Below are 12,060 nucleotides of genomic sequence, written 5' to 3' on the forward strand. Positions count from 1 at the left end.
AAAAAAAAAAAAAAAAAACTACCTACCTATACTCCTAATGATTTTTCTAGTTTTTAGTTTCTGTTCTAAGTTTGTGGTCAATTTAGTGCTTTTATTTGGTGTTCTCCAAAAAAAATTACCCAAGTTCTTTTTGTTTTCTTTTTTCAAGAGCCTAAAATACTCGTAACATAGTCCATTTTTGGGCCACCAACAATGCCTATCTGCAATCCTATCTCCGCCCTCCGCTCCGATCCAACTTTATCAAGCTCTGTTGAGATTTCCAATGTATAAATGGTTCTTGTGTCACCTGTAGCATTTTGAAAATAACACTTGAGCCATTTTCTTCCTGCAGCGAGTACATATATAGAATATGATATATCTGAATGGTTATATTCCTTGTATGCCGTTCAGTTGTCACCTCGAAATTCCGCCAGTTCGATTCCATGTAAGTCTCTGATGAATAGAATATTAGATTACTACTATTCTGATTCAACCAATCAGACTTGCTAATATTTCGCATTTCATTGAAACCTAGAGATTTACCTACTTTTTTTCCAATAAGATTCCTATTCCGTTTTCCCCCTTTTTTCTAAGCATTTTATTAGATAAGTGTTCACCTCATAGCTAAGGAAGGTTAAACATACATGTTCAGTGTGCATAAATATTTATGAAATGCTTTTACGTAAAAAAAGGTCAATTTGGAAATCCGTCCTTAAAAAAATGCAAGTAATCCTAGGGATACAGAGAAATTAATGGATTCAGTACCTAATAGGTATGATTAAGATATTGATTAATTAGTTATTTACTTTTTTTTCAATGGTAGCATTGCATAAAACTTGACAAGTCTGTGTCATAGCATGTCCTCATAACGTCAGATTGATACCCCCACCTCGTTCAATGGTAGCAATGTATAAAACTTGACAAGTCTCTGTCATAGCATGTCCTCATAACGTCAGATAGATACCCCCACCTCGTCACAGTCAGTCAGTCAGTTAGTTAGTTAGTTAGTTAGTTGGACGAGAGGAAACTACTTTCTTTAGAGGGAACTGTAACTGCTATGGTCTTATAGTCCAGAAAGCGAAGAGAGAAGGAAAACAGGGTAGGAGGAAGCCACACGTTCCGAGAACGAACCTTATCTGTTCAGAATAAAATACGCCCAGGGCGGGAATCGAACCCATCACTTAGCGCTTACAAGGCAGACACGCTACCCTCCAAGCTAACCAGTCTGGCGTATCAGTTAGTTAGTTAGTTATGCGAGAGGAAACTACTTTCTTTAGAGGGAACTGTAACTGCTATGGTCTTATAATCCAGAAAGCAGAAAGCGAAGAGAGAAGGAAAACAGGATAGGAGGAAGCCAGACGTTCCGAGAACGAACCTTATCTGTTTAGGATAAAATACGCCCAGGGCGGGAATCGAACCCGTCACTTAATAGCGCTTACAAGTCAGACACGCTACCCTCCAAGCTAACCAGGCTGTCTGAATGTGAATAGATCACACGGAGAAATGGAAAAGTTTCAGCTCGTAATAATTTTATTTCAACTAGTCAGATCTGTAACCCGATAGCATAATGACATAACTTGACCAGAATGCCATAGGATAGGGATGACAACACTGTACATATACATACGTAGTCCTGCCATAAGTTCTGTTACAAATTGTTCACTTTATATTTTCCGTTAGCCTCAATGGAAATACTTGCAACCAAATTTAATGTGAACAGTGAATACTAAGCTTCATTATGTGGCTCGGTTTGTGTTTTGATTGAATGATGCACCGAAGAAAATTAGACTTAAACGATGAACAGAAATACCTGCCAAGTACGCAAGTGGAAAGTATGGGGAAATTTTGTTTTCAGATGAAATTTTTTCACATTTGACTGAAAGGAAATGACAAGGCGTATGTTATTAGTTCTGAGAAAGGTACGGAGATGATTGGCACCATCCAGATAGGCCATTTTCTAGCTTCTATGATGATTTAATGGGGTACAAGTTTGAGGAGCCTAAAAAGCACCATTTTTATGGATAAGACGTCAAAAAAGGACAAAATAATTACCAAGAAGACATATCTGAAATTGCTCAGTGACACCTGAGTCACAGGGAAGCATTTGGGCCTTTTACAAAAATTCAGATCCAGTTCATAAGACCAAATTCACTCTGGCGTGGCTACAGCACCATGTTACAGAGTTTATCAAGTCTGAAGAATGGACCTTGGAAAGTACTGATTTGAAGCATTTGGATTATGATGCTTAGCCAGATGAAAGCTCATGTCCTGAAGTAAACATCATGGGAATTTGGAAGGTTTGAAGTTAATCTGGAGAGAGCAGTGGCAAATTATTCCATAAAAAAGGTGCGTACTTGAGGTGATGATTTGCCCAACAGAAGTGAACAGACTAAAGCCCTGTGTGAAGGCTAGAGGTGACGATTTCGAATGAGCATAGGTATATTTTATTTGTTTCTTAATACATTATTTTCCAATAAATTAAAATGATTGAATTTGTAAATCCTACCTGTTTTATCAAACCTTTTATGGTGTAACAGAACTTATGGCAAGACTACGTATAGTTCACAAATGTGACAAAGGTTGATCTGAACGGTTATAACCGGTTGGAAGATACTCAAACTCATACGGTGAAATGAATGACGTCACTCATGTAAACAATGAGCATTCAAAATTTCAAACGGCATTTTTGGACCAAACGGTTCCAACCGATTGGATAAAATGAGTAAAAAAACTCGCCCATTATGATTCTCAAAACAAAGTAACTAATAAACATAAAAACACACAAATAACATGCCACGAGCGAAAAAAAAGATTGAGACTGATTAAATTAAATCCTGTCTGGGTGCCCAACGGCTCAGAGCTACTCGTAGGTACTTACTTTGATATTTACACATTAGGTACCTACTTTACAATATACTTAGGTCTTGGATAAACGAGGGATGAAGCCTCAATGGTAGGTAACTAGAAATGTTCCGGAAACCCCTAACAAATGAGACTTGTGTACCTAACATTAGTATGAGAATAAAGTTCAGTATTTCTCACAGTTTTTTTTTATATATAAATATATATATATACGAGAGAAATAGGTAACTAGGTACAATTGTGAATTGAAGTAGGTATCTATAGTTACTCTTACCAAGTTGTGATAATGGCAATTGCGCCTGACAACTATTGAAGTATGCAATATACTCGTAAAGACTTGTATTAGGTACATTATGTACCTCCCTATCTCCCTAATAGGTACCTGGTACCTACTTGTATTAGGTAGGTAAATTAGGTAGGTAAATTAATGTATTAGGTAGGTAAATTAATTAAGTATGTAAATTAAGTATGGTTCGTATATTCGTATGGTTCTTTAAATTTTTGATGAAGATTAAAAAATTTAGATGGAAATGAATTACCCTACCCCATTTCCGTCGAATTCTCACCTTTCCATTGCACTTTCATTATTGAAAATTTAATGTGTACCACTGTACCTACCTACGAGTTTATATGCTCGTGTGGGTAGATGGAATTTACGAGTAGTTTCAGTCTACAGATTGGCAAAAGCTCTGCCACTTGAAAGTTTTTGAATCAAAAGTAAATTATTTACAAATCAGAAATCACAACGGTTATGAATTCTTATAATTATGACAAACATCTCACGCACATGTTACAAAATTTACAAAGTGATTAAAGTTTACTGTAAAATTTTTAATCAAACCGATTTGTTGAGACCAAGTTGTGATAATGGCAATTGCGCCTGACAACTATTGAGGTATGCAATATACTCGTAAAGACTTAGTATTAGGTACATTATGTACCTCCCTATCTCCCTAATACATAGGAACATAGGTAGCTAGGTACTTGTATTAGGTAGCGTTAAATTAAGTATGGTTCTTATATTCGTATGGTTCTTTAAATTTTTGATGAAGATTAAAAAATTTAGATGGAAATGAATTTACCTACCCCATTTCCGTCGAATAAAATTAAATTTTCACCTTTCCATTGCACTTTCATTATTGAAAATTTAGTGTAGTGTACCTACGAGTTTGTATGCTCGTATGGATAGATGGAATTTACGAGTAGTTTCAGTCTACAGATTGGCAAAAGCTCTGCCACTTGAAAGTTTTTGAATCAAAAGTAAATTATTTACAAATTAAAACTCAAAACGGTTATGAATTCTTATACAACAAACATCTCACGCACATGTTACAAAATTTACAAAGTGATTAAAGTTTACTGTAAAATTTTTAATCAAACCGATTTGTTGAGAAAATTTCACTAGACTGACTGACAACGGATACAAAGTGATATTGAAGACTGATACGAAATGGTTTTGTTTGCAAAATCAAACATGTAATTGAGATGTTTGTTTACAAGTTGATATGAAATGTGAGGGACTTTTCAGAGATCAATCCATGAGAGTCAGGTTTGAATTCAGTTCATATAACTATGTATTGTATAACACATGACAATAAGTAGGTATAGGTAATTAAATTATGAGAAAACTCTAGAATTCACGCAGAACAAGGGCTCCTGCAGGAATCCTAAAACACCGATCAGGGAGTAAATTTCCTTTGTCTACCAAATTTCATCAAAATCGAACCACCCTTTCGACAGTTATGGTGAGAGATCAATTAAATAGTACAGCTAGATAAAACTTGAAACTTACATCGTTCGTTCAAAAAAGTTGGAATTTATTGGAGACATCGACAGGAGCACTTATAAAATCAGCCCTGAAAAAGTAAACTCAATAAAATGTGAAATGTGTAAAAGTCCTAGCAAACCTCACACCAAATTCCCATATAAGTATGTAAAGTACGTTTGTTTAAAGCAGTGTTTCCCAACCTTTTCTCCACGATCGCCCCTTTCAGAATTTGTACAGATTATCGGAACTCGGACGCACGTGCAATATTTTTCTCTCTCTCCTCTTCGGATTTTTTTTGCCCCTAGATAGCCCCCTTTATCGCTCCTTTTATTGAGGCTTCATCGCCCCCATAAAAATCTCCATCGCCCAGGTTGGGAAACAGAAAATGTGTTCAGTTTCAATAGCAACTATAACAGAATTAATTTATTTGTTCGTGGAATGTCCTATATTGTGGTACGCCTGACCTATCTCACAGTAAGATGTTGTGGTTGGTATGCAAAGCTTGAATCCGAAGGCTGAGAAATTATTTTCATCGTGATATCTATCACCGTTTTCTCAAAAAGTGCCTGTGTACCTTTTTACCCCACTGCGTACCTTTGCCCCACCCTACCCTAGGTATTATTATAATTATAAATCTAATTAGGTAGGTATGTTGCTTTTGGTAATAGTAGAGTAAGGAAGTACGAATAAGAACCTGTTTAAGTGAGACCCGTCTAAATGGGAATAAGTTGCTGGTCCCTTGAATGAACAATTTGACAGGTTCGACTGTATTTTTATGGCGTAGGTATGAATAAATACATATTTTGTATTTATATGGCTTAGAAAAGTAGATATAATTTTATAATTATATGGCGTATGAATATATCTACATATTTATATTTACATGGCTTAGAAAAGTAGATATATAAATTTATATTTATATGACGTATATGCAAACCTATGTACAATGTATAGCAAGCGCTCAACATTATTCATGGTCGTGAACTCACAACTTCCACAAGTTGGGAATAAAATTTACAACAAAAGAACAATTTTCATATTTATATTTACATGGCTTAGAAAAGTAGATATGTAAATTTATATTTATATGACGTACCTATATGCATACCTATGTACAGTGTATAGCAAGCGCTCAACATTATTCATGGTCGTGAACTCACAACTTCCACAAGTTGGGAATAAAATTTACAACAAAAGAACAATTTTCATCTACCTAGCATCTCTCTCTTATACATATTATCTCTCTCTTTTTACTTTCAATATAGGTATTATGTGTAGAGAATCTACCGACTATGTAATGAGAGAGTATTGCAATGGATCCAAATTTTCAAAGTCGCAAATTGGGTGGAAATATCCGTTTTAAAGCCCCCTGATTACAAAAAAGAAGTGGTTTTTAGCCCATGGTCTGTACGTAGGTATGTATGTATGTACTGTACCTACATGGTATACAAAATATACATAGCTTCTAGAGCGATATGTATATAGAGCCGGAGCTGAGGTACATTTTTTCTACCTCATAAGGTACAAAATTTTCTTCCTATGGATCTGATGGGGGTTGGCGAGTAGGAATCTACCGACTATGTAATGAGAGAGTATTGCAATCGATCCAATTTTTCAAAGTCGCAAATTGAGTGGAAATATTAGTTTTAAAGCCCCTGATTACAAAAAAGAAGTGGTTTTTAGCCCATGGTCTGTACGTATGTATGTACTGTACCTACATGGTATAAAAAATATACATAGCTTCTAGAGCGATATGTATATTCCTGTTTCATAATAACACCAAGCATTAAGCAACTGTAATAGATGTAGACAATAATAATAATAATACTAAATAGATCACAGGGAGAAATGGAAAAGTTTCAGCTCGTAATAATTTCAACTAGTCAGATCTGTAGCCCGATAGTACCTATAATGACATAACTTGACCAGAATGCCATAGGATAGGGATGACAACACTGTGCATAGATACTGGGGTACTATCATGATCTATGCTGCAATCCTTTCTACTAATGGAGAGACGTCAGTGGTGGCACTATGGTCGAATTTCATTTAGCAACCCTGGATGAGCCCCTGATTGGTGGATGTGAGCCCCTAGCTAGAACAATGTTAGGAGAAATCAACTACCTCCCTCAGCCAATAAAGGCTAAGAGGTTTTGAAGGCAGGATTCCCATAATCTGAGCTCTTCCATTCCGTACATTTTTAACGATCAGCTAACACCTTCTGTTGCGAAAATGTCCTACATATTATAGGTTATCAGGCATGACACAGAATTCTACTCAACACGTTGTCAAAGACTAGAGTGCTGGAATCATCTTTCTACTCAATAATGACATACACAGCTAAGATTTGTATCTATTGTTAGCAAATACCTACTCCACTGATATTGAAGATAACTGCAAGTTTGGTATTTCCAACATGCAATCCGAGATGCAACATGCAAGATGCAATTGTAATGTTCACTTGATAGATATTACACAGACTTGAACAATTATCTATTTATGTCCAATAACTAATATAATATCTAACAACATAAAAGAAGAGGAATGAATGTCGTCAGTAGGGACTTGGTGGACACCACACAAAGCAGAGCTACTCGTACTGAAATTTACACATTAGATACCTACTTCCTACTTTACAATATATTAGGTCTTGGATAAACGAGGGATGACCTTAATGGTACCTAACTAGAAATGTTCCGGAAACCCCTAACAAATGAGACTTGTGTACCTAATATTAGGATGAGACTTGAGTACCTAAAATATAATTTGAGTTTTCTCGGTTTCTCGGTTTTCTCGGAGTACTCGAGAGATTGCTAAAGATGAAGTAGTTAGGTACCTACCTACTTGGTAAGTAGGTACCTAGGTAGTGCGTAGTGCGTACCAAGTTGTGATGATGGCAATTGCGCCTGACAACTATTGAGGTATGCAATATACTCGTAAAGACTTAGTATTATGTACATTATGTACCTCCCTAATAGGTAGGTACTTGTATTAGGTAGGTAGCGTTAAATTAAGTATGGTTCGTATATTCGTATTGTTCTTTAAATTTTTGATGAAGATTAAAAAATTTAGATGGAATTGAATTTACCTACCCCATTTCCGTCGAATAAAATTAAATTCTCACCTTTCCATTGCACTTTTATTATTGAAAATTTAATGTGTACCACTGTACCTACGAGTTTGTATGCTCGTATGGGTAGATGGAATTTACGAGTAGTTTCAGTCTACAGATTGGCAAAAGCTCTGCCACTTGAAAGTTTTTGAATCAAAAGTAAATTATTTACAAATCAGAAATCACAACGGTTATGAATTCTTATATGACAAACATCTCACGCACATGTTACAAAATTTACAAAGTGATTAAAGTTTACTGTAAAATTTTTAATCAAACCGATTTGTTGAGAATCTCTGGGTGGCCCATGGGTAAGTACCTACCTCTAAATAGTATTCTCTATGTTTCAGTAGATAATACCTAAACTAATAGCTTTATGCTGATGAAGAGGCCAGGAGTCCATAGAGGATAGAGGTCCCAAAAATAGATCCATTGGTTTTAACCCTTTGGGCTCTTTTGATGGTTGTAAAAAAATAAATATCTGTATTAAAATAGAAACTGACCATTGAACGTTTCAGCTGATTACATTACTCACCTTTCTATGGGATAAGTAAAGTAAAAAGGTGGGCAGATACCTAGGCATATGTATCTCAGATTAATCTACATCGAAAGAGTCCCAATGGGCCTATTTACTAAAGCTAAATGAGAATGAGTTTTTATCAATCAATGAGCTGCTCTCATTTTGATGTTCGATTTTGATGTTACACGAAGGACATTTTTTCGTTGGATTTTTGTACCGATCAGACTTTTGAGGGGGTCTCATACAAGCCCGTATAGGTACGTAGGATGAGGTACTACTTCATCCATATGGAGACACAATGGGTTAAGGATTTACCGATAGGTTAGATCACCTCTGTAGATCTAAAACACTGGAAATTTGGGTGGCCCTAATATTCTCGCAACCTATAACAATTAACATTCAACATGTTTACCTATCTCCTTACAAATTATCAGGAGATATGTTTGTGGTAAGTAGAACTTTGGAAATTACAAGGCGATATAAATATCTTTATGGACCAAGTGATATATCTTTATGGACTACTCGTAAACTAAAAATATAAAGCTGTCAGATCATTCTATACTTAGAGGTAACTATATATTTGTACATGGATAAGAAATTGTATAGAAACACTAGAATGAAACGTGCAGAATATGTGTCAGGTGTTCGTAACAGGAACAGTTGTATTCTCTAACAGGCGAGATAGGACGAAAAGGAAAAGTGAGAGATGAATCTCCACCACGTATGTATGTTGAACTTTTTGTACTCTAGAGACCCTAAAACGGATATTTTTCTCACCTTTCCATTGCACTTTCATTATTGAAAATTTAGTGTGTACCACTGTACCTACGAGTTTATATGCTCGTGTGGGTAGATGGAATTTACGAGTAGTTTCAGTCTACAGATTGGCAAAAACTCTGCCACTTGAAAGTTTTTGAATCAAAAGTAAATTAGGTATTTACAAATTAAAACTCAAAACGGTTATGAATTCTTATATGACAAACATCTCACGCACATGTTACAAAACTTACAAAGTGATTAAAGTTTACTGTAAAATTATTAATCAAACCGATTTGTTGAGAAAATTTCACTAGACTGACTGACAACTGATACAAAGTGATATTGAAGACTGATACGAAATGGTTTTTATAATTTAATTACCTATATCTACTTATTGTCATGTGTTATATACTTATATGAACTGAATTCAAACCTGACTCTCATGGATTGATCTCTGAAAAGTCCCTCACATTTCATATCAACTTGTAAACAAACATCTCAAATGGTTTTGTTTGCAAAATCAAACATGTAATTGAGATGTTTGTTTACAAGTTGATATGAAATGTGAGGGACTTTTCAGAGATCAATCCATGAGAGTCAGGTTTGAATTCAGTTCATATAACTACTAGGTACCTATGTATATAACACATGACAATAAGTACCTAGATATAGGTAATTAAATTATGAGTAAACTCTAGAATTCACACAGAACAAGGGCTCCTGCAGGAATCCTAAAACACCGATCAGGGAGTAAATTTCCTTTGTCTACCAAATCATGTATATAACACATGACAATAAGTAGGTATAGGTAATTAAATTATGAGAAAACTCTAGAATTCACACAGAACAAGGGCTCCTGCAGGAATCCTAAAACACCGATCAGGGAGTAAATTTCCTTTGTCTACCAAATTTCATCGAAATCGAACAACCCTTTCGACAGTTATGGTGAGAGATCAATTAAATAGGCACAAGTACAGCCAGATAAAACTTGAAACTTACATCGTTCGTTGAAAAAAGTTGGAATTTATTGGAGACATCGACAGGAGCACTTATAAAATCAGCCCTGAAAAAGTAAACTCAATAAAATGTGAAATGTGTAAAAATCACACCAAATTCCCATATAAGTATGTAAAGTACGTTTGGTTAAAGCAGTGTTTCCCAACCTTTTCTCCACGATCGCCCCTTTCAGAATTTGTACTGATTATCGGAACTCGGACGCACGTGCAATATTTTTCTCTCTCTCCTCTTCGGATTTTTTTTTTTTTTTTTTTTTTTTCCCCCTAAAAATCCTAGCAAACCTCACACCAAATTCCCATATAAGTATGTAAAGTACGTTTGTTTAAAGTTAAAGGATAAGTATATTTTTGGTTTGTAATAAAATAGCTATACCTTCTATAAGTGCTCACTCTTTAGGAAATAGGTAAGTGGTACCTTGTGACTCCTGGCAGAGTTTCTTGCTTTTTTTTTATCAGTTGGTATTAAGTATATAAATTATAAAAATAAAATTCAGGATTGTTTCAGTCATACTAAAGACAAGTACCAGATAAATATACAGATGCAACCATTGCAGAAAATAAGATGTACGAAGCTGTTACTATTTCACCTGGTATATCAATATTAACTCGCACTTCGTGCTCGGAAGGGGGGCTTCGCCCCCCTCCACCCCCTCCTGTGTATTTCCTATGGGGGAACTAAAAAACGTCAATAACTTGGGAACTGTTTGGAATTTCGGGAGTTTCCGATTTTTCCCAGTACCTACAAAAAATAAGGAATCCAATGGTGAAAACCGCATCTTCCTAGCCCATCTAGAAGTCCTGCTGAACCGCTCTTCCGATCTCAGTGAGTGAGTGAGTGAATCAGTTACACAAGGGGCTGTATATATTTATTATTAGTATTAGTATTAAAATGTGCTTTATTTATTATATTTGTACATAAAATTACATAATACAAAATAGATTATAATATTACAAACTTGCCTATCTATGAAGTTGCTCATGGTCTGGCGCAGACTGGCCAATAAGGACTGGACAGTCTGCACCACACCACAAGAGGAATGATTAGCACAACCCCCAAACTAAAATGCCAAGAGAACTTGGCATTTTGTCCGATGGAGGGAGTTGCATTAATACATAACAGAAGAATAATCAAATGAGCAAAAACAAAAAATCAAGAAATAAGAAATAAAAAGCAAATAAATAAAAAATAAAATAAATAAAAAATAAAATAAGATGATGACACCTCAATAATGTTTCCTACCAAAAAGCAAAAAGCACAGGATACCTGTAACCCCAGTCAGGCCGTGGCCCGACCAAGATCACAAGGCTTGCTACGAAATAAAAACGGCGGTGGAACATTCATCTTAAAAAAAATAGTCCGTTTTTGGGTCACCAACAATGCCTATCTGCAATCCTATCTCCGCCCTTCGCTCCGATCCAACTTTATCAAGCTCTGTTGAGATTTCCAATGTATAAATGGTTCTTGTGTCACCTGTAGCATTTTGAAAATAACACTTGGGCCATTTTCTTCCTGCAGCGAGTACATATACCTATAGAATATGATATATTTGAATGTTAATATTCCTTGTATGCCGTTCAGTTGTCACCTCGAAATTCCGCCAGTTCGATTCCATATAAGTCTCTGATGAATGGATTATTAGATTACTACTACTTATTCTGATTCAACCAATCAGACTTGCTAATATTTCGCATTTCATTGAAACCTAGAGATTTACCTACTTTTTTTTCCAATAAGATTCCTATTCCATTTTCCCCCTTTTTTTCTAATCATTTTATTAGATAAGTGTTCACCTCATAGCTAGGGAAGGTTAAACATACATGTTCACTGTGCATAAATATTTATGATGAACGTTTCAGCTGATTACATTAATCACCTTTCTATGGGATAAGTAAAGTAAAAAGGTGGGGCAGATACCTAGGCATATGTATCTCAGATTAATCTACATAGAAAGAGTCCCAATGGGGCCTATTTACTAAAGCTAAATGAGAATGAGTTTTTATCAATCAATGAGCTGATGCTCTCATTTTGATGTTCGATTTTGAT

The 12,060-nt window shown here is 35.4% G+C and overlaps 1 protein-coding gene across 2 annotated transcripts in view; it reads right to left on the bottom strand.

The window, feature by feature from the left end:
- The window catches only part of LOC103515387 (janus kinase and microtubule-interacting protein 1-like), a 118,258-nt gene extending 110,506 nt beyond the window's left edge, over positions 1-7,752 (bottom strand). For both annotated transcript variants that reach the window (XM_026827992.1, XM_026827981.1), the window contains exon 1: positions 7,734-7,752. The gene's annotated coding sequence lies outside the window, so the exon portion shown is untranslated. The remainder of the gene's footprint in view (positions 1-7,733) is intronic.
- Between the last annotated feature and the right edge of the window lie 4,308 nt (positions 7,753-12,060).

This window comes from Diaphorina citri, unplaced genomic scaffold, assembly GCF_000475195.1.
Source record: "Diaphorina citri unplaced genomic scaffold, Diaci psyllid genome assembly version 1.1 scaffold49, whole genome shotgun sequence".
Lineage (NCBI taxonomy): Eukaryota > Metazoa > Arthropoda > Insecta > Hemiptera > Psyllidae > Diaphorina > Diaphorina citri.